The sequence below is a fragment of the Cetorhinus maximus genome, chromosome 22, assembly GCF_964194155.1.
Source record: "Cetorhinus maximus chromosome 22, sCetMax3.hap1.1, whole genome shotgun sequence".
Lineage (NCBI taxonomy): Eukaryota > Metazoa > Chordata > Chondrichthyes > Lamniformes > Cetorhinidae > Cetorhinus > Cetorhinus maximus.
Genome location: NC_135900.1, coordinates 32,279,175 through 32,303,278, shown reverse-complemented (window position 1 = coordinate 32,303,278; position 24,104 = coordinate 32,279,175). Strand labels below are relative to the sequence as shown.

Genomic DNA, 24,104 nt, shown 5'->3' with positions numbered 1-24,104 from the left:
GCAACCGCTGCTGCTGCCGTGAGCCACATCGTTGGGATAAAATTCAGTTCAGTATTCCTCCACCTTTTCATATTTTATGGGAGAAATCTCCTCACCAGTTTCAGGGTCACACATTAGCTTTATCAGCACTGGGGTCAAGGATGAACATAACTCAGTGGCTAATTTCAGAGCAGTTCACTTTATCTATGAAAGGCTCTTTACCATCAAACGCTATTGACCCCATCAGGAATATTGTCTTCAGTATTGGGCACAAAACTTCAGGAAAAATACATTAGCCTTGGACAAGATATCACACAGATTCACCGCAATGGGAGCAAGATCTAGAGGGTTAAATTGAGGACAGGTTGTATAAACTTGATTTATATTCCCTTCAGATTTGAAGGGGTGATCTAACTGAGGATCATAAAATGACTAGGGGATTCGATTGGGTATATACGGAAAAGTTATTTCCTCTGGTGGGGAAATCCAGGCCAAAGTGGCACAACATTAAAACTAGAGCTATGTAATTTAGAAGGGAAATTAGAAAGCACTTTCTCGCACAATGAGTAGTGAAAGTTTGGACTTCACTCCCCAAAAAGCCTTTGGATGCTGGATTAAAATAAATTTTCAATGTTGAGACCATTAGATTTTTATTAGGTAAAGGTATCAATGGATTTATAGCAAAGTTGGATAAATGAAGTTCAGGTATAGATCTTTCATTATCTCATTGATTTGCAGAACAGGCTCAAGGGGTTGAATGGCCTACTCCTGTTTCTATGGCCCTAGCCCCCACCATCATGCCTGTCTTTTTGGCACTGAGGTTCCGCAAATACTGCTGTTTGTCTTCTGTCGACAGGCTCCTAGCCATTCCCTGCTCCCCCATCTCAAAAAATGGATAGGAATTGCCTAATAGTTGGGCCTGCGTCACTGTCGTAACTTTGCCAAGAGTGTGGTTCTGAATCCAATCACAAGGAAATTCCAGACGTATGCTTCAACTGTTATAACCTTCAAGTTTACAAATAGCGAGCAAAGTTGTTATTCTGACCGTAAAAATGTGAAAGAAACGGCCTTTTTTTATGCAGTCTGGCCTGTCTATGAGTGCCTGTGCCAAAAAGCCTGTGCTTCAAATTGGTCAGCATGCCTAGCAAACACACTTGTGTTGTGCCAGTTTTGAATGTCCAACAAGAGATATGTGATTTCTGGTCTATTTACTCTAAATATTTGAAGGAAAGAAACTGATTATGAAACAAATAAAAGTTACCTCCATGAACTTGCATTAACTGGAAAGAAAAACCAATGAAGATTCATTTGCTCAGCTTTGTTTAAGGTAGCAGAGACTTTGCAATAAAGCCCCTTTCTCTCACATTTCATATTTTAAGATAAGTTTATATTATAGCATATGACATAATTGTAAACCAGCCAGTTGGAACAATGGAGCTCTCTGTATTCTATATAAAGTTGCTGCTCTGTATGGGCAATTTGGGACAGATTTTGTCCTTTGGTCATTCCAATTCTGGGGATAAGATGATTGAAGATGATTTCCTTCCAAATTATGTGCTTAGTTAAAGCAAATTATTGTGTAGTATGTCATGAAACCCATTGATCTGTGGAGATTGTAACATTCAAAGATACATTGGTCATAGGTTACATTGGTTCCTGCCTAGTAACAAGGGCGGGCCCCTCTGGGAGTGTTTTGATAGGTTGCTCAGGTCAGTTCAAGGGTCAGTGAACAAGTCTCCTCAGTGAGTCAGTTTGAGGTAGTCTGCTAGCCAAGAAATGTCACAGATACAGAGACAGAAATAGGCTCTGATAAGTAAGTTCATAGAAGGGAGCAAATAAATAAGCTCTAAATTAAAGAAAGAGTTGCAGTTAGCAGACTGACTCGGCCGCTGGGGCAAAGATACCCCATTGGAGCAATGGTGTTCTGCTTGGCACGGCCATAGGGCTGAAAGTGTGCTTGTGAGCTAGTGTTGAGTCACTCGGCAATCCAGGGAGACTCTCAGAAGGCGAGATTGAAATCTTGCGAGATGGGCCATTATTAAAGCCATCTGAGAGGGAGAGATATTTGGAGAGAATTCCAAGGCAGGATCTTCAAAGGTGGAGATTGGAAACCCCCATGAGAAAGGTGAAGTTTCAGTGAGATTGGTTGACTCACAGTGGGACTAACATCTGGGTGATTTCATGAGAAATCTATGGACTCTGTCTTGATTGGAACTGTAATTTACTCTTTACTGTGGTGTGTCCAACCATAGTTCATCTGTTAATTCACATGTGCCTCATACTTACCCTGAATGTGAGAGTGTAAGATACGTATTGTAAATTGTATTATCTTTCTAAACTTGTACAGTAAATTTTGTTTTTGTTTGTTCAAAACCCATGGGGCAGAATTTTACGGCCGCGGGATTTTACATTCCCGCTGAAGTCAATGGGATTTATAATGTCTCGCTGCATTTTACAGCCCCGCCCCCACCAAAACGGGGCCGTAAGATTCTGCCCATGGAATCTTGTGACTTTATTCCAAAAGCAGACGTATTGAACCTCAACCTTTGCAAAGCGTTACTAGTACTTAACCAGACCCCCCGCCACACCAACATCCTGGGGTCTGGCCAAGGATCATAATGAGTATGACACAATATCTTACATTACCTTAGGGTTACTAGAGTACTGAGGCACTCAACTACAATAACATTGAATAACAGTGAGCAAATGTTCTGTGAATAAATGTCACATGACTGAGTTTCCCATGTTCACAATGTTAGATGATCAAATGTCAAATTATTACTCTCCCAGGAATGTATCCGACCTTAGATAGCAACCCCTGGATCTGCAGTGTAAGAATTTATAACTCAGGATATAGGTGGGCCTATCATTGGACAATGGAGAGGAGCTGGTTTTGGAGCAAAGTGGCATGTATTGGGTGGACGCTTGGGCTTGACATGCTTGCAGGGTGTGGAGCCAGGATATTTGATTTTGCATCACCATTTCTCAGGCAAGAAATGGGTGCTGAAGAATCCAATATGGCGTGTGCTGTACATGTTGCTCCCTCAGTCCATGCCAGAAGTGCCTTGTACCCCATGTTAGTTAGAACGCCCTGTAGTTGTCCAGGGCATCCACCTGAAACAGGCATTAGGTCCATTACCAATGCAAATTGGAATCCTAATGTCTCCTTCAAGAACCCTTTGCCAAATTGAATTATGACCTATTGAACACAAAGCAACCTGAAAGGAATCACTGGAAGCTGCCACCAAAAAAGGTAAGTACATTTTTTTGACATGAGGTCTGGGATTTTCAAATGCCTATGTGGGTAAAAACAGAAGGGGATGAATTTTGAAAATAACATGGCCGGATGACATGTCACTGTCGTAACACCTCTGAGACATGCTGGAATTTCAAAGTGTGGGTGGCGGGGTGGGGGGAGCGGTGGTGACCGGGACCCTGGAACCCAATCATCTTCAATTAGGAGGCTGTTAAGCTTCTTAAGGAGTTTGTTAACGAGCAGGGGTGGGCCAGAGGGCGATTTTCAATTCATAAATCACAAAACCCGAATGGTCTGGCCCATGTTAGTACACAGCTACCGAGTTCAATGCGGAGAGCAATTAAGTGCTTTTTTTATGATAAGACCATAAGACATAGGAGCAGAAATTAGGCCATTCGGCCCAGCGAGTCTGCTCCGCCATTCAATCATGGCTGATAAGTTTCTCAACCCCATTCTCCCACCTTCTCCCCGTAACCTTTGATCCCCTTACCAATCAAGAACCTATCTATCTTGGTCTTAAATACACTTGATGACCTGGCCTCCACAGCCTTCTGTGGCAATGAATTCCATAGATTCACCACTCTCTGGCTAAAGAAGTTTCTCCTCAACTCTGTTCTAAAAGGTCTTCCCTTTACTCTGAGGCTGTGCCCTCTGGTCCTCGTCTCTCCTACTAATGGAAACATCTTCCCCACGTCCATTCTATCAAGGCCTTTCAGTTGTTAGCACTAAGGGATTTTGTGCCGGATCTTGTGTATCCCTCTCATTTGACCATTTGGCCACTTATATGCCTAGTGAGTCTGCTGCCCCTTCAACATGCTGCCTCCTCTCTTCTGCAAGGCAGTGACAGGCGCTATCATGACTGCAGGCTGCCTTTGCTGCTCATGCTGTGCAGGCAACTCCTGAAGAAGAGTCATTTTGGACTCAAAACGTGAACTCTGTTTCTCTATCCACAGAGGCTACACAACCTGCTGAGTTTTTTCCAGCACTTTCTGTATTTATACAAAAAAAAATCATTTGGAGACTCAGGCTGTAGCTCAAGAATGGTGCATCACCAATAGATAAACTGGCTTGCAGCCCACAGAAATTCCAACCTTAACCGTAATGTCAAAGTTTGGCGCAGAGCCGTGTTCAGACTTTTCTCTACATGGCAGGAATATTAGTACACAAGTCACTCTGGGCAATTCCTGTGCATAGTGGACAGTTGCAGAATATTGAACCTATTGAACAGAAATCAAAGTGAAAGTTGCCAGCCCTTAATATCAGTTAAGGATCGGACAGCAGTTTGAGCAACCTAGAAAGGCGGGGGCGGACAAACCATTTTAAGTAGGGGTTGAAGAGGCACAAATGGTGCCCCATGTGTTCAAAGAGATTCTTATGCAATGACTGTTATTTGAAACTCAATAATTTTGGCTCTTCTCCATTGTGTTCTTTTTTAAAGTTGCTGCAATGAGAGCAGTGTTGTATTGAATAAATTACCTACAACTCAATCAGCTTGCTTTAATGACAATGACAAAAGATTTTGTTCACCGCGAGATTTGTCACCACTTCAAAGTTAAAATGCAAAACTTTTTCAATCGAAATAAGACATCAACCTGCTGTTAAAGATGAGGCTGAGCCTGTCAGCCCTGCTAAGACTTTAACATATATCAAAGCAGTGTTTGTATTTTATCGTATCCAGGCAAGTCCATTTAACTTTCCATCCTGCAGCCATAGCTGTTCTTTCCTGAAATGGAGCCAGGAAAATTTTTGCAGCCTTGGCACAAGAATGGTGGGAAGCCTCGCTTTGCAGCTGACCAATTCTTGAGGTACAAACTTTATATAACTGTGCATCTCAAAAACAGTTTTTTTCAATTGCAGCAACAGTAATCTAGGTAACACTGATGGATTTCAATCCGAGAACGCTATTAAACAGCATATTGTTAGAATTAAATAGCAGGCTTTTGGCATTGTTACAGTTCTATTTTTCGGCTGTTTAAGCAATTACCCAGGGTTCGTTTTATCTGGGTGTTGCTTCTCTGATTACAAAGTGCTTTGTTGGTCTCTTGCCATTGAATCTGGCTCCTTATAGTGATGCCTGACATTTTAAGATAAAGCTCTTCGTTTATGTTTGACTACAAAAAGAAAATCCAACCAATTTCCTCAAATTTAGTGTCCAATTAAGTTTTTCGTACAAAATGTGCTCAGAAGTAAAACAAAAAAAAAATTGTCCTTATCTTTTTCATCTGAGTTCCTCGACTGGAATGCGTTGTAAATGTTCATCTGGACAAGATCCCCTACTGCAGACTAAGTTAAACTTTAAACATAGATATGTGATGAATACTAGAAGGTGCTGGCCCATTTTTCACCTGTAGTGATATCTGGAGCTGGATTTTAACCCTCAGCAGGTTTTGGATGGACAGGGCACGTGGGCAAGTGCAAAACACACCTGTTGCCGGAAATCTCAGTTCCCAGTTACTTTAATTCATTTAAAAAGGGTGGGTAGCAGCAGGTGGCTAGCAGGCAGGAAAGGAATTTTGTGTGGCTGGTAGACCACCAACCGCCATTATGGGAAGGCTTGTGAGCATGGAATTAAGTAGTGAGGAAGTTGTATAAATTTTTATTTCAGGAAAGGGACAGAGACCATGGTAGGAGAGGATACCACTTTCCTAATGCGTGTATAAGGAGCACTACTGCTCCTCCTGGCCCCACAAAGGAAAGTATTATCCTTTTCTTAAAGGGATTCCCATGCTCCCATATGCTTCGGAGACTTGGACAGCCTATGGCATCCCTCAAAACACTGGAGAATTAACACCATAGCTTCCATCCAAAATCTTCCAAATTCAGTGGCAAGAAAGATGGCCCAGCAGCAGCATCCTCTGCCAAGCCAACATGCCCAGCAATGAGGTGCTAATTAATCAAAACCAGATCCGCTCTCGGCTGAACATATCATTTATATGCCTGACACCAGTAGAGACTACTTGGAACTTGATCATGGCAGGAGACTCTCAAGAGGACAGTGGAAGTGCATTAGGAATGTCTCTGAATCTCTGAAGAGGTCAAACATCCCACCGACTCATGGCAGTCCCTGCATTGGCCAAAATGGAAAAGGTTCATTCAGGAAGATATTGAACATGTCAAAAGTCTTCGACAGAATCACGCAGAGACCAAGTCGAGGAGTCAGAGAGAGCGCACAAACCTCCAAACAACTCATCTACCAAACTCATCACCACCTCCCCAGCATGTGGCAGAGTCTGCAGATCGCACATTAGACTTATCAGCCATCTCAGAATCTATCTAACTGGAGTGAAAGCAAGTCATCCTCGACCACGAGGGCCTGTCTAAGGGAGAGGACCTCTTGTCTCTGCAGGCTAACTGCCGACCTGTTTCACACTGATGAGAATGCTACAGCTGTTTCGTCTCTTATGTCTCAGTTACATTGAATTGCATAGAATACACAGCACAGAAACAGGCCATTCAGCCCATCAAGTCCATGCCAGCATTTATGCTCCACTTGAGCCTCCTCCCATCATTTCTCATATAACCCTCTATTCCTTTCTCCCCCATATGCTTAACTAGCTCCTCTTAAAAGCATCTATACAACTTGTTAAATACTCCATTCAAAAGCAAGTTTCACATTTTCTCCAATCCCTTGCTAAAGAAGTTTCTTCTGAATTCCATATTTGATTTCTTGGTGACTATCTTATATTGATAGCCTCTAGTTTTGCTCTTCCCCACTAGTGGAAACATTTTCTCTGACTATATCAAAATTCATAATTTTATAGGTCTCCATTAGGTCACCCTTCAGCCATCTCTTTTCAAGAGATAAGAGGCCCAGCATGTTCATTCTTTCCCAGCAGGTATAAACTTACAGTTTTGTAACATCCTTGTAAGTCGTCTTTGCACTCTCTCCAATGTGTTTATATCCTTTTTATAATATGGTGACCAGAACACTGCACAGCACTCCATGTGTGATCTAACCAAGGTTCAATATAAGTTTTGTTTCTCTACTCTCAATCCTATCCCTCTAGCAGTAAAGTTGAGGGCTTGATTTCCTTTTTTATGGACTTATTAACCTATGTTGCAATTTTTGCTAATTTGAGTACTTATCCTTCCAAATTTCATTGCCCCTCTACCCCATTTAGATTCTTATTTCCCAAGTCATTTGTGACACCTTCATTTTACTCACCAAAATGTAATACCCCGCACTTATCTGTGTTGAAATTCATTTGTCAACTATATCCCCATTCTGCAATTTCCTCGTGTCTTCTTGTAATTTGTTGCAGTCCTTCTCAGTTTTGACTATCCCTCCCAATTTGGTGTCATCTCAAACATAGGAGTTGTGTTTTCGATTCCAAAGTCTAAATCGTTAAATTGTGAACAAAACTGGTCCCTGCACTAATCTTTGGTTAAAATGCCAAAGGCTCTTAATGTCCTGATTAAGACCCTGATTAGCATTTATGCATGAATTCCGAGTCCAACAAGAACCTCAACTACTCCCAAAACTAGCAGCGCTAAAATGTTAAATAGGCAGGAAATGGAACAGCTCCATTTTAACTGTTGGCCCGGTCCATTCCCACCCAGCTGGGAGATTTAAAATTCCTCCCTTGCCCTTTAAGGAAATTTTCAAGCTAAGAGGGAGAAAATACTGCATTTAGACTCAACTATCCCAATGCGCCTCTGGCCAGCCTCTTCTTCTCCACCTCCACAAGCTTCAGCTCGTTCAAAACTCTGCTGCTCATCCCACACCAAGCCCCGTTCACCCATGCACACTGACCTATATTGGTTTCCCAATGCCTCAAATTTAGTTACTCATCCTTATATTTAAATCTCATCATGACCCTACCCCTCACTATCACTGTAACCTCCTTGCACACATAATTCTGTACTCTTCCACTGCATCCTCTATTGCATCCCAATTCTCCTGGTTCCCCTATTGACCATGTCTTCAGCTATACAGGTTTATAACTCTGGAATTCCCTCTGTGAACTTCTACAACTTTCCATGTCTCCCTCCTACTTTAAGACCCGCATTAAAATCTACCTCCAAACCTCTCCTATTGTCTTATTCTTTGGCTTGGTGTTGATTTTTGAGCTGCTGGGTCCTGGTGCCAGTCCTACCACCAGTTTTCAAATGCCTCCAACAGTTGACCAAGGAGGAAAGTGAAAAAGGTGGACAAGAATGCTCCTCCTCCTACCATGATCCACCTCACTATTAGAACAATGCTCGGAACTTACCAAGTCTGGGTGCATGCCCAGTGACATCTGCCCATTTTTCCTCTTCACTGTGCCAGGGAACTGAGAAAGCTCCAGGGTACATCGAAGATAAAAGTCTAACCTAATGGATCCAATATTTACAGGGAGAGAACAGGGGTACCTGTCTGCAGTCAGGAAACCCAGAAATGCAGAGGTCCTGCTGAGTTTAACAGTTGGATCACCTTTGAATTCTTTCACTCCATTTTGTTGCCGGATTGAAGGCTGGTTGGCTATTGGATGGGAAGGGCTGTGCTGCAAAGCAACAACCATAGACCACTGGAGATGGTCCCTGGAAATTGAAGAAATTGGAGGTCAGCGGGCAAGGGTGGGGATAGGCTCAGATCACTGGAGGGGGTTGAGCAATTGCGAGAGGCTGGCTCTGCCAATCATAGGAAGGAAGCATTGCTACTGCTCCTGATCCACAAGCAGTGCTGGGAAAGCACCCAGCTGCTGCAGCTGTTAGCCCCCGCCTCCCTTTAGCTGCCACATTTCCTCAGACACTAAATCCCCAATAGGTCATAAAGCCTGAGTCACGCAGCCTCACTGGAATATTATAATTACCAACTCACCACTGCAGAGCGCATTAGTTGTCCAAACCCAAAAATTGCCCCAGTTAAACAGGAAATTAACATGTTCACAGCGGTTGGTTTGGGTTTCAAATTTTTAAGAATATAGCCCCACCCATACCCAATGCTACCCATCCTGAAGATTCAAATTCTCTCCTATAAAATTATACTGGAGTATTGATGCTTTTAAAAAGAATCACCACAGCACAAGCTCATACTAAATATGAAAGCAAAGATTGGCAGAAAGAGCTTGATCAGGTGTGAGAATGTTAGTTGTGCCTACATTTTTCCAAGCTGACGCATTTTAAGGTCAGGATGCAGCTTTTCTTCACATCATAACAAAATGTTTAGTTAAGTGAATACAAAATGATGAATAAGCTTGCCTTTCTCCAGATAACTGTTTTTGTTGGCCTCGCAAGACAATTATTTTACTTTTCCATCATACTCACATCAGTGAGGTTCAAGCATGGAGAGAGATATATTAACTTATGAAGTAAGAATTTGAGCACACATCCTTCAGCGTGTATTTATAGAAGAAGTCCCCTTGGCCTATGTATTATATACTGATTGCTGCAGGTCCAGAGTGTTTAATCCTGGATATAGGACTTCATTGCGCCAATAATACAGGTGTAACAAGGTCCAATTTCGACTACCTCTTTGATTTTCTAATTTTAAGAGTCGAGATACGAATTCTATATCACAGTTGAAGGAAGAGGATGTATTAAATTAAGTCACACAGACCTGGGAGATGTGCTAACGACAGCTGAGGATCATGCCAGTTGGTATACAGTTCAAGACACCTTTTGAGTCATGTTCAGCTGCAGAATACTAGCTCTATAGTATTTTCCTTTTAGCTTTGATTGAATGCATATTATTTATGCCTCCCTTGTTGACAGACATCCTTGAAAGATTCACCTCCATAGAAGAAAGGCCATTACTCAGTACGGTCACAAGCAATGCTATATATCAGCCCTTATATGATGTAGGACATAATCAGGCCTGTTATAGGACACTTTGGCGTAGAAATTTCCCTTGGGCAGTAGTGCAAAATGAGTGATATCAAATCAACTACCTTTCATATGCAATGCCTGCTCTTGAGTTCCGTTGCAGTCGTTTTATTCTATACATTATTAAACAATGTGACGTAAATCAAACCGTTCCTTTTGTTGCATAAGTGGCATGCCTTAGTTTACCATCAAGCTTATAACTTCACTACACAGAATTGGACTTATCCATTTTTAATAGGTCGTTGTTGGTTTCCTTCACTAATTATCTTTGCTGGAAAACCTCTACTGTTTAGATTGTGCCTGGCAAACTCAAGCGTGGAATTTTCCCAGATTTGCACTAAGTGCGGTAGTGGACGGATAAAATGATGTTTTACCTGCCGGCCGCGATGGTGGGTTTTCACGCTGTATCACCCCAATCCCGCCACATTATTTATGCACTCTCAGGAAACACGCCATTTCCATGGTGAACAGGATCTCATTCACCCACCTGCCGCTGCATCATCCCGTCGCTGCATCACGCCGGGCATCATGTTTAAAGTCCAGCCACAAGCACACATCTCAGTGCTTCCAGACCACCTCTGCTGCACGGAAGACATGGCCCTGAAACTGAAGAAGACTGCGGCCCCCAAGTTCAGCGACACGTCCCTCGAGTGCCTTTTAGATGCGGTGAAGCCCACCGGGATGTCCTCTACTCTGCTCTGGCCGCAGGATGGGCAGCAATAGCACAAACTCAGCTTGGGAGGTGGTGGTAGCGATGGTCAGTGTCAACGCCCTTCAAAACAGGACAGCCACCCGGTTCCACAAGAGGATGAATGGTCTCTTCAGTTCCACCAGGGTAAGTCACTCTTCTCATCGCCCTCAACTTACCCACTCACAAGCCCATCACACATCCACAGTGATCTCACTCACTGCCAGTTCAAGGGACGTCACCATTCGTTCTCTCACACACACCTTCATTGTCCCCAAGTTGTCTATGGGACCACTCAGCACCCATACAGACCACATACTTATCATCTGGCCTGGCAGGCGTCCTGTTTACACATTCTCCATTTCTATTCATGTAGGACAAGCTGGCACACAACAACAGGGAGAGGTCGCAGACCAGTGGCGGAATGCCTGAGACCAAGGTCCTCACGGACTTTGAAAACAGAGCCATCCAGCTGGTTGGCAAGGATCTGGACCGGTCCTGTGCTGACGGTGAGGTCGGCAATGCTCTACCAAGTGAGGGTCCAGCAGTGCAACATCTGTCAGACAACCATGCTGTGAGTGATGTGTCCTGTTTCACAGGCCACTGCCATGCACTAATTATCTCCCCTTGCTTCTGCAGGCACATCTGGGAAACAGCCGCTGGACTCCATGACCCTGGGCCTCCAATCAAGCCCCGAAGAAACCTCTGAAGAGGGATCTGGAGGCACCCTCCCTGAAGTCCCATCACAGCGCTCACCCATACACTCCACTAGCACAGAGACACACACCTTGATGGGACCTAGCTTGAGAATAGCCTTGGGATCACAATCTGGTGAGCACATTGCACTGCCTGATCCACAGCAGGCGGCGGCAGGGATTTCCCTGGTGTCTGGCACTCGGAGGGTTGCTGGAGGCCGGGGATTTGCTGAGTCCGAGTCAGATGATGAGCCTCTGGACTCGGTCATGTCACAGTTGCTGGAGCTGCAAAGGCAAGCTCGGGAACATCAGGAAGCGATGTCCCTGCACTCCTTGGATTGCAAGGCACAATGGAGGATTCCGTCCGTCTTCACTCTGAGGTGATAACGCCAGCATGCCAACGCACTGATATCAACACTGGTAGAATGGTGGCCGCCATGGAGACCTTGGTCCAGGACTTCGCTCCTGCACTGCTGCGCAGGCTCAAATCCATCACTGATGCCATAGTTGGCCTCCAATAGTGTGTACATGAGAGGAGTGCAGTGCAGCTTGATCTCACGCCAGCTACCCCTGCTCCTCAAGGAGTCAGCCTGGGGCCCCCGGGTACCCATAGGGTGGAGGATCAGCAGGTGCACACTCCGGACCCATCCGGCAGTATCCGGCCCATCCAACTCCCTTCTTCCTGTGACCTCAGCAGCTCCAGGTCCATAGGCCGAGGAGGCGACTGCCACACAACAGGACCCCGAAAGCAGGCTGGGGCCCTCCAAGTCTCGGCCCTCCAGAGGGCACCTGCCAAGGCCATCACAGACAGGGTGTAGCAGGCTGCCTCCACCTCCGCTGTGGATGTGCAAGGAGCACCAAGACATAGCGGCAGGGTTAAAAAAGTTACGGAGAATTAGTTGCACAGCCTGGGCACGGGTGTTAATCATTTGTACATACTGTTAATTATTGTCAATAAACTTCCAAGAATGTCTCCCTGCCTATGGCTCCTTTTTCTGATGAGCAGTGTTCTTGTCACTCAGATGTGAAACTTTCTGCACAAGATAAAGGTAGGTGCCTCAGTCCAGGGCCTCTTCCCTGTGCTTTGTGCAGCCTTCGGACCAAAGTGTGATGGTCCGGCCTCACACTCCCTGGAAACATTACTGATGCCTGCACCTTGGCGGTGCTGGTCATTGCTGCCAGAATGTAGTGGGCACGCACCACAGAGTTCCGTCATTCTCTCTGTGTGCTCTCAGCACCTTTAAGGTGGAGCTGGCCCCGATTTCCTCAGCATCTGTGACCGCAGATGCTGTTCTCCTGAAGGGCTCAGGTGCTGAAGGTAGACAAAGGATCAGATGCTTCCAAAGTTTCATGGCTGTGTCTCCATGATAAGACTCTTATCACAAAGCGCAAGCGAGCTTCCCCCGGCCAGACAGGAGTCAGACATTCTCAGAGGCTATATGAAGATATATGGAGTGTCCTCACTGCATATCGCCATCATCCTCCTGTGCTCGAGCAACTATTAGGGCCTCCACCGCCTCTCTATGACAGGAGCATTATCACAGAGGGTATTCGCGCTGCCATAAGCCAGACTGGAGTCAAACGTTCACAGATGCAATGTGAGGATCTATGGGGTCACCTCACTGCATGTCATCATCATCCTCCACAAATCTGGCAGCTATGAGGGCCTCCCATGTGCCTGTCTCTTCTAGCCAGTGCGAGGGCCTCATCCACGTCATCGTTGCCTCTGAGAACGTCTTCACTCTCATCCCCATCAGTGTCTTCCTCATCGGAGGAGACCTGCAGCTCCTCCATCTCCTCCTCAGCCCGCTCCTCTCCCCGTTGCAGTGCCAGGTTGTAAATGGCGCAGCAGGTGATGACGATGCGTGGCACCCTCTGTGGACTATATTGCAGGGCTCCACCAGACTGGTCCAGGCACCCGAACTTCATCTCCAGCATCCTGATGATCTGCTCCACCAAGTTGCGAGATGCTGCATGAGCCTCATTATAGCGTCGCTCTGCTGCAGTCTGAGGCCACTGCATGGGTGTCATGCCTCTGCGGGTAGCTCTTGTCCCCAAGGAGCCATCCCTGCAGTCTCTGTGGACCTGTGGAAAACTCCAAGGGTCTGCAACCAATTGAGGAGGTAGGTGTCGTGGACACTCCCTGGAAACTGTGCACACACCTGCAGGATGCGTTTCTGGTGGTCGCACACCAGCTGCACGTTCAGCGACTGGAAGCCCTTGCGGATGATGATGTCCACCGTGCGTTGTGACGGAGATCTGAGCGCCACATGAGTGCAGTCGATTGCATCCTGAACCTGTGGGAAACTCAAGACCTGGGTGAATCCAATCGCTCTTGCATCCTGGCTGTCCTGGTCCCGGGCGAAATGCACAAAGTTGTGTGCCCTCGCGAAGTTGGCATCCATGACCTCATGGATGCATTTGTGGGTGGAGGCTTGTGAAATCCCATAGAGGTCACCTGTGGAGCCCTGAAAGGAGCCACTGATGTGGAAATTGAGCACTGCAGTCACTTTTACAGCCAACGGCAGTGGATGCCCTCCATGTCCCTGTGGCGCCAAATCCTGCAGCAGCTGGCTGATGTGACCAACCAGTTCCCTAGACATGTGAAGTCTCCGGTGACACTGGTTCTCAGTCATCCACAGATTGCAAGGTGGCATCTACAGATCCTAGGTGTCGCTAGGCAGTCGGCCTGCGATGGCTCGCTGTGGCTCTTGGGCAGTATGTGCGGGAGCCCCAGCCACCCCTTCTTCCTGAGTTGGCTGCTCCTGCCTCTGAGCAGCCAGGAGTCTCAGTCACTGTCTCCTCCATCTTCCTCACGCCCTGTAGGCCATACTGCTAGTTCAGCAGTCTCCATGATACCGATGTTGTACTCCTGCAGGATGAAAGAGAGAGACACATGGTTAGCATGGGTGTACTAAGAACCTGTCCTGGTTAAGTGTGAAGGCCCCTTAATGATTCCCAAGAGCGCTGGCCACCACTCGGATGGCCAGAGGTTAGTGCGCTGCATGGCTGCCCGAAACCCCACCACTTTCACCCAACCCATGGGAGACACTGGTCCAAACCGGGATGCTGACATTGCAAGGGGCTCTGAGCACCTCCAGCAGTGAACACTCCATGGCCAGCTTTAGTGAGGGGATTGTACAACATGTGCAGTCATTCAACTGTTCTGCCGTCCACTAAAATGCTCATGGCTTTGCAGAGTGTGCCGCGGGTTGGGGGCCAGGGAAGGTGAAGAGGTGGCACTTTGATGCCTCTGCATTGCTTGAGTAGGCAGATAAGCTAGAAGTCCCACTACAATTATATCAATGTGGCTGCGCCTGAACTGTTTGGGTTGCAGAAGAATGGTCACCTTATACAGATTTCCCTAATGCGTGGCCACTTCCCTCGCCCACCCTATCCCATACCCCGAATGCTTGTGCACTATATTCAGTGGCAAGACCTTGGTACCCCCCTTCACAAGTCGCCTCAACTGCAGGGCTACGCTTGCCCCCCCTCCTCCCCTCACCCCTCACAAGTCTCCTCAAAGGTAGGCTGCGCTTGCAGCCCACCCTCAGAAGTCACCTCAACTGCAGGGCTGTGATTGTCCCCCTATTGCTCACAAGTCACCTCAATGGCAATGCTGCCCTTAACCCTGATCCCCCCGCACCTCTCAAGCTTGAAGAGCAACAGGCGACCCTGGTGAGTGCTGCATAACGTTACTGTGCACTCACCTCAGAGTCCCCCTCAAAGTGCAGGCTGCCAAGTACAAGTCGCTAATGTGCTGTTGTGAAACACGTCGCCGTGCTTTCCAGCCGACGTGGACAGATGTTCCAGCGGTGGGGCGGGGGCCAATTCCGACGGGCTGGCTGATAATGATATGCTGATGTATGACAACGAGGTTCCCAATATCCAATAGCGGAAAATGCGACAGTCTGAGAGCATGATTGTGAACTGGTTTCACGCCATGGTGAAACTGATTGCGCCATATTGTCTGCTCACGCCACCAATCACACCCGACACCAGCCGGCACAGAAAATTCCACCCAAAGTCTCTTTATACTCATGGGTCTGAATTTCTCGCTGGCGTGCACGCCAAGTGGGTGGGCCCGGAAGTGGATGTATAATCCGCTCCCAGGTGAGATCACATTTCCTATGCGATTTCGCGCTGGGTGGTCAATTAACGGCTGCCAAACGTAAAACGTGTTTTCTCAATGGTCGGAAGGGCTGGATGGGGGCGGGACCCTCTCGGGCGCCGGCTCCAATGGTGACCCACTGGGGGATTTAAAAGCAGCAGAGGCAGCTCCTTGGAGGCGGCCAGGGGACATGTTGTAGCTTTGGATTTGTTTGGGAAACATTTTTTTTGAGCTGCAATGGCATCTGCACCTGCTGGGCACACCAGGCAGGGGGGATTGTCTTGTGGGCACTCGGCCTCCCTGATTCTCAGATGAGTGCCTGGGAATCCTCGCGGAGGAGGTCAGTGCCAGGCGGGGCATCCTCATCCCCAGGGATGACAAGGGGAGGCCACCACACCTGACCAAGAATGCATGGGTAGAGGTGGCAGCCCAGGTCAGCAGCCATGATGTTGTGTGGCGCACATGGGCGCAGAGCCGCAAAAGGTTCAACGATCTGCTGTGCTTGGAAAGGGCGAGTACCAAGTTGGCATGGATCTGTTTGGAGACGTGTTAATGGCTGGCTGTCCCCCTGTGGTGCTCAGGGCTGTAAGAGCCTGAGTGCCAACTGTCAATGACATTGGCACTGGCCAAGGAGGTGAGCTCTGGCTGCTTGGACTGATTGCTTTGCAGGTTAAGGGCCACGACTCGGATGTGCCCTGCAAGGTGTTCCTCAGATGGGGTTGGCCAGGATGCAATGGCGCTGCAGGTAGAGAGTGGATTAATCAATGATCCTCTGTCCTTTCAGGAGAAGAGGAGCCGTAACAACATTGAGAGGTCAAGGACAGGTGGAGGCCCCCCCAAGGTGCTCATATTGATGAGGAACAACATGGATGCCCGGGAGATGGAGTGCCAGCGCCCAGCTCAGTCCACCAGTCGTGGAGAGGCAGGGGTCACTGAGGAAGGTAAGAGTGCAGTGTACAGATGTGGCAGTGTTGGAGTGTGTAAACATTGCTGTCTTCTATCATCTGTAATGGAAATCTCAAACCTGAGTCCCCATTATTCATTGAAAGACAATGGCACCATGATGCAGATCTCCATTGTCTCACCAGCCCACCTAGCACACACAGTGACAGTGCAATGACTAATACTAATGAATTGTCGTTTTTCTCCCCTAGAATCACCATCCAGCAAACGAGTGCAGGACCCCGATGAGCCACCCTTGGCGCCAGAAGACCAGTGCCCATCAGGTGCACCTGTGTCATACATCTCTCTGCACCAGGCACCAGAGCAGATACCAGCACCTCATTGTGCATTAAACCATTGGCTACAAGGTCAGTGCACAGCAGCGAGGGCACGGCACACTCACATGAGAAGCAGGAGGAGGCAGAGAGTGTCCAGGGCGGTGGCAGTCGGAGGACTGAGTCCGAGGCAGATGAAGAGCCTCTGGAGTTGTCTATTAGGCTGCAGATGCTGCATGTCCAGCGAGATGCACAGGGGAATCCAGCAGGAATTCCTGAGGGCCTGTGTGCCATGGTCTATGTCATGGAGTGGTGGAAAAATTACCCATGTGGAGCATGAGCACTGCGTTGACCCTCATGGCCGAGCGCACTGTCTCCTCCATTGAGAGAGTGGCGACTCTCATGAAGAGGCAGCTCCAGGGACAGAATCAGGGCCAAGGAGGTGAGCTCTGGCTGCTTGGACTGATTGCTTTGCAGGTTAAGGGCCACGACTCGGATGTGCCCTGCAAGGTGTTCCTCAGATGGGGTTGGCCAGGATGCAATGGCGCTGCAGGCCCTCACACAGGCAATTACCTCAGGTGGTCACTGCCAGTGTAGGAGATGGATGAGGCACCCAGTATCCCTGCTAGGTGCCCATCCATCAATGGTGAGTAAGGAGGTCCAGAGCGACCTCACATTAGCCTACGAGCTGCCTGTCATCTCTGGGGGCTCCTCTAAGGGCATTCTTGATGATGACAGCAGCTTGTCTGCCCCTCTGCCAATGACTGTGGCATCTGATGAGACTGTGGCGACTGGGGAGATGCCAGCCATGGCACTGGCCGCTTCCTGCCAGGTGGGGCCAGCCCAGGCTCTACTGGCCAGAGGACGACTGCCAAGGTCATCAAGGCCAACAGAAGAGCACAGTCAGCAGGCTGTCTCCAATGCTGCTGCCAGCGGAGGTGGGGGAGTGGGGGAGCGCGAGGGTCACCAAGATGCAGCACTCCCAAACGTAAATTTAAGGCACCGTGAGCAAGAAATACTTTTCACGGGTGATCTTCTGTTCTGCCATGTTCTGTTAATTTGTTTACAGGTGTGGCCATTAACACCTTATATTGTTATGTTAATTTTCTGTGAGTGCCAGCATGATATAAATTTTGCTTTTGTGTTAATGGCCTGAGTATGCTTCACTTGTTTTGTAGGTGTAGGGCACGCCAGTATCTCACGCTGGACGTGTGGTTCTAAACTTTATTGCACAGGCACTGAGTGGACTTTGGGTTCAATGGAACGGGTCATTTCAGCATCCGGTAAGGAGGCAGCACTCCTGGCTTGAGGTGGAAGCAGTGCCTTGGCAGCCTAGGTGGAGGAGCATTGAATCAAGGCCTCCCTGGTGTCCCTGCCTCCCTGAAGGCTCCAAGGGCCTGCCTCCACACCCTCACCATGTCCTTCCCCGGGCTCCTCTTCTGATCCACCACTGAAGTCATCTGTGGCCTGTGGAGCTGCCTCAAGATCCTGTTCCTCCAGTGGGTGCCCCTTGCCAGTGCCAGATTGTGGAGAGCGCAGCATGCAACCACCATCAGTGACACCCACTCTGAGGGGTATTGCATTGTGCCCCTGAACGGTCCAGGCATCAGAAACGCATCTTCAGCAGATCTATGGTCCTCACCTATCACCACACTTGCGGAGACATGACTCCTATTATATAACTCTGCTCTGGTTCTGTTCTTGGGTGCCCCTAAGGCATCATAAGCCACCTTTTGAACAGATAGCCCTTGTCACCCAGCAGCCATCCATCCAGTCAGGCTGGAGCCATGAGCAGCCTTGGCACCTGTAAGTGTCTCAGGATATAAGCATCATGGGAGCTGCCAGGGTACCTTGCATAGACTTGCAGAATCTGCGTCCTGTGGTCACAAACTATCTGGATGTTCATCGAGTGGAATCCCTGTTGATGAAGGCACCCGGCTGACCCGCTGGCGCCTTGATGGCCACATGTGTGCAGTCAATGGCACCCTGGATGTGGGGGAACCCAGCAATTACACCGAAGCCTCTGGCTCGCTCAGCCTGACTGGCTTCATCTGGCTGGAAATGAATAAACGTCATGACCTGTCTGAAAAGGGCGTCAGTCACCAGCTTCACACAATTGTGGACAGCTGATTGAGACACTCCACAAAGATACCCCACTGACCCCGGAAAGAGCTGGACGCATAGAAGTTGATGGCCACTGTGGACCTTCAGAGCCACTGGCACAGGGTGGCCACCCACACAGTAGGGGGTGATCTCAGACCCAATCATCTGACGTATGGTGGTCAGGGTCTCCCTGGAGAGGCGGAGCCTCCTTTGGCACTGCACCTCTGACATGTTGAGGTAGCTGCATCGCTACCTGTACACTCTGGCAGTAGGATAGTGGCACCTTCAGTGGCCCTTTCCGCCTTGGACACCCTGCTGGCCCTGCGCCCCGTGTGCCTGCGCCTCTTCTCCCACAGGTCCCTCCCCTGGACGCTGCCTACGGACACCTGGCCTCCTCTCCCTTCTGTCCCTCTCTTCCTCCTCAGAAAGGTGCCACCAGTGGAGCAGACAATCCCCATTACCTGAGAAATAGAAGGCTATCTGGTGACTGGACGGGTCCACACTGTATAAATCCTCCAGGGACCTTGGAGACACCAATGAGCCCTGAAATAAAGGCAAGCAATGCAAAGACTGAAGCTCAAAACAGAAATAAAGCTGTCAAGTTTCACTAAGCAACCAGCAGCAAACTATCTCCTAAACTCCTCACTACTCACAGTGACAATGCTCCAGACCCTTTTTATGCCACCCATTGGATGACAATTCATTAATAATGGGCTGCCCGCCTGCCCGTTTTGCCTGTGCGATGAGCCCAAAAGGAGCAGCAACACTAGTGAGATGGGAAATCTCAGGCTGTCATTTGTTAACGCCTAGAATGGGTGGTCAAAGGTCACTACTGCTCAGATGAGGCCTGAAACTCTTGTAGTTGACAACCTCTTGGAGCTCATGCCTAAGAGGGCCCAGCTGCAGACTATTTCTAGAGGACTTACACTTTTTTACATGGGAGTCCACTGCTCTTCCACTGAAGTAATGGTGGCCAAGTGGGAAAAACCATGGGTAGGATTTTCTGGCCCCGACACCAGCAAGCATCATCACAGGCCGCAACAGCTCTCCAAATTTTCCCGTCCCATCTGCAACGATGCCTGTCGGTGTCAGGGCCGGAAAATCCCACCTGTGTGGAAAATCACCCCCAAAGTGACCCAACTCACAAGAGTATTTTAATTAACATTATGAAAGGACCTCAAAATTAATGTTCGAGTCCAGATGACTCTTCTTCAGAACTAAAGAGAAGTAGAAGTAGAAGTACTTCTCTTTAGTTCTGAAGAAGAGTCATATGGACGCAAAACACTAACTCTGTCTTTCTCTTCACAGATGCTGTCAGACCTGCTGAGTTTTTGCAGCAATTTTTGTTTTTGTTTCAGATTTCCAGCATCCACAGTATTTTGTTTTTATTTTACATTATGAAAGAACTTGTCTTGTCAAGAAAGATCTCTTAGTCTTAGCATGGCTAAACACATAACTTCAGCATATAGTCCATTTTTAAAAAGTTCTAGCATGCACATACACTTTGGTTTGCCTGCACTTTGCTTGTGATCGATGGTTCAAATTTTGAATTGAACTTTTGGATACAAACATTGTTTAAATGCTAAGTAACCTCTTGGGAAATGATGCTCCTCACGCAGTTATAATTGTCTGACCCTCTTAAAATTCATCATACAGGAAACATAAAAATAAATATCTTTACTCATGCTCCCTTCTCCCAGGGTTTCTTGTACTTTGTCCATAGTGGTGCTAAACTTGTCCTTGTGCTTAAAATGGCTTAAAATGGTAAAAAGCACCCTGTTTACCACAACAATGTCAAAGTCAGAAATGTTAATTTACAGTTTTGAAGACATTTTTTTAGTAATTACCAAATGTATTCCGTTTCCAGGAATGCAAGTTTGTAATTGAACTGAGAACTGCTTGAAAGAAGCATATATAGAGTGCAAATTCCACAATGTGGTGATGCCAACAGCCAGCTGCACACTTCAAAGCAATTCACGTTAGAGAATCAGCACTTATTTGCCGAAGCACTCATGTGCCCTTCAAGCACAATTCCCTAGTGAGAAATCCTGAAGTTGTGAAAAAGGACTATGTCTAATTACTTTATTATCATGAATCATCTACTTTTCATTCCACCTCAGGCTCAAATATACTACGATCTGAAGCCAGAATCAGAGTCAAACATTCATGTGGGTGAAACTCCTCCAGTCTTTCACTGTGGGACTTCCAGTTGCTGGAGAGAAACAAATACCTGCCACAACCTGCCTGCCTCCTGTCTCCACAGGCTTCGCTGGCTTTGCCTGAAACCAGTCTTTTCTCCTGATCACATTAAAATCAAAGAGGAAAAAAAAGGAACTATTCCCCAACGATTTCTAATTGCTTTTTTTGCAATTTTGCTTCTCACAAATATTTTTCCCTTCACTTTGCATTTGAAACTGGCATGTGGGAATGGTAAGAACATTGCAAAAGGGCTGGAGAGGGAAAGGCTAGTGGCAGCAACATTTCTTAAAAGCCTTAAATTGGCAAGTAAAGCCTGCCAGCACTACTACTGGCAGAAGGACAGCATTTAAGAGGATTTGGAATAAGCTAAACGAACTCTAAGTTTCACTTATTCCAAATAACCTAAATTCTTGATGTCTATAGTCAGAGCAGGAGCTGAATCATTCTTTTTCTCAATAATACTGCTCCTATTTGGTGCTATGAACAAGTTATTGATGTCCTGGATCACATTTAACTTATCTGCGTTTAACCCTCTTTAGCATAGTTACATTCAGCCCAGCATGATTTGGTTTAATTTAGCTGTGTGCAGCTGTGTGCATACTTTAGTTCTGATTCACCATTTAATTTAATATTATCATAAATTCCAAGATCAAACTCTCAAATCTCAAAGACCCAGCTCTGATACTATTCAGTCAATCTGAGGCATTCTCGGATTGGCGGGTCCTGGGACATTTTTTTAATATATCTGCATGAAACCAGAATGTGCTGTATTGAAAATGAGGAAATGACTTTCACTGATGTAGATTAGGCTGTGTAACCTGAATATAGGAGGATTAAATTGGATAGTCCTAAAAAACTAGCAAGGTGCATTCTGCACTTGGTGAGATGCCAGGCACAAGTGCGCTGCAGCTAGGACAAGGAGCTAGGATAGCGATAGTGTTAGTTCCCCAAAGGGCAAGGTTGCACATGAGTGCTGGTGCAGCGGACTTAGATGAGGACTTCAGTGGGGCAGCCCTACAGAAAAGGCTGATGAATGCACACAACGAGATGCTTGGTGCATTGAGAAACCAATCAGAAAGCCTGTGGTCAATGTCAAGGAGCATGAAGGAGTCCGGCGCCAACCGGGCACACGTCTTGTGCAGAGTTTAGAGCCCATTCTATCCAGCACAGAACTGCCGACCAACTCCATCAACACACTTGTGGATCCATTTATGACGCAGCGTCTCGTGTCTGATGCCTCAGCTTCCAACCGAAGGTCTGAATGTTGCAGTGGAAGTTCAAACGGAAGTCACGTGAGGCCAGCTTTTTGCCAAGAGAGCTCAGACTGTTGTAATGCAATCTCATCTTGCTGTCTCAGACTGCTACCATCACAACTGTGCATACCAGTATTCAAATAGGCTTGCAGGATATCCAGCAATCGCTCCTCCAACAAATTAATCAGCTTGCTGAGGTGCCACCCTGAAGGGAGTGGAAGTGGCTCCATGGAACAAGAACATAGTGTCCTGTCTCAGGATAACATCATTCATGATCCCATCGCTGCCACTCCGCCAACCTTGACTGTTGCTGCCCATGCCAAGATGTGCTGCCTGAAACAGGGCGTTCAAGGCTCAGAGCTGCTTGAGTTCACCCGAGGCCATCTGTAAGCTCCTCCAAAGAATATCGGAGCCTTCCACCAGCTATGCTGCAGCACTGCACTGAAGAAGCACTGTGGAGGAGCACTGGGTCAGGCAAAGGCACATGGCAATATGGCATGTTTTAATCCGTAAATTTGGTTTGAAATGTGTATTTTGTGTTTTATTTGTGCATTGTGGCCAAAAGGGTGATGTAATTGTCAATGACAGAGGGAAGGTATGGAGTGTAGGACCATTGTTGAAGAATGGGGAATTGGGGTTGAGATTCTTGGAATTGCAGTTCTTCACGTACCCAGGCAGAAAGAGGCAGAATCCCTTCCTCTTTATCTTCTTCCTCCTCCTCCTCGTGCTCTTACTCCTTGGCTTCTCACCCAATAGGTGTGGCAAGGGCTGTGCCCTCCTGATGGCAAGGTTCTTCAGCATGCAGATACACTCAAACCTGCTCAGCCGAGAACTGCTGGGCTCCTCCAGAGCACTTCCAACAGCAGAATCATTGCTTCCGTGTGTCAGTGGCGTGATCGGTCACATTTTGGTGGCAGCATGGCCCTCATTGTATGCACGCTGCACATGAATGCATTGGTTACGAGCTGGAGTCATGTCATCAGCAGACAGCTCTTGTCGTCCAGTACATGCCCTCTGGTTTGCTGTGTGGCGGAAATACAGTTGCCACAGAATGAAGGATCATGACTGATACCGGGAAACCCAGCATTGAGCTGCCTGGTTTGCTGCCTATGGTCACATACGGGCTGCATATTGAGGGAGTGGAATCCCTTTCAGTTCCGGTACATGGCAGAGTTGGCATGTGGCACCCACAAAGCGATGTCCATACAGTCAATGTCACCCCTGCTCCATGGGCAAACCTAGTAAATCCTCATGCTCCCCCATCTGCTTCTCTGGATATGAATTGAAGTTATCTGCTGTAGTGTGGAGCCAAAATTTGTTCACAATATTCAAGTTGTGGTCTAACCAAGGCTCTATGGAAATTTAACATTACCTTATTATTTTTGTACTGCATTCTGTTGCTCTAGAAATGATTCCCAGTATCTGTACACTTTATCAACATGCATTGCTACATTTAATGATTTATTTATTTGCATTCCTAGATTTCTTAGCCCCTTAACCTACTCAGTCATCTTCCAACCAATTTTGCTCCCTGGCCCATGATTCCACACATTCCCATGGGCTGAATTTTCACCTCACGCCCGGCATGCACAAGCGTGAAATAGCACGCATTGACATCGGGCGAGCATCCAACGTGATCACACACTCACGCGATATTTCAGTCGATGGGCACGCCAGCAGTCAGCAGCGCGCCCACCGACAATTAAGTGAGTTCTAGGTAGGATAATTGCTCCCTGTGCACGCCAGGTGTATATGGCCTCCTCTGGGAGCCACCCCACCCTCTCCACTCTTCTTGGACC

The 24,104-nt window shown here is 47.4% G+C and overlaps 1 long non-coding RNA gene across 1 annotated transcript in view; it reads left to right on the top strand.

Annotated features, from left to right (window-relative positions):
* The first annotated feature begins 5,004 nt into the window (after positions 1 to 5,004).
* Positions 5,005 to 24,104, top strand: part of LOC144696586 (uncharacterized) — a 28,577-nt gene continuing 9,477 nt past the window's right edge. Inside the window, exon 1 of the long non-coding RNA XR_013580205.1 lies at positions 5,005 to 5,040. This is a non-coding gene — a long non-coding RNA (uncharacterized LOC144696586). The remainder of the gene's footprint in view (positions 5,041 to 24,104) is intronic.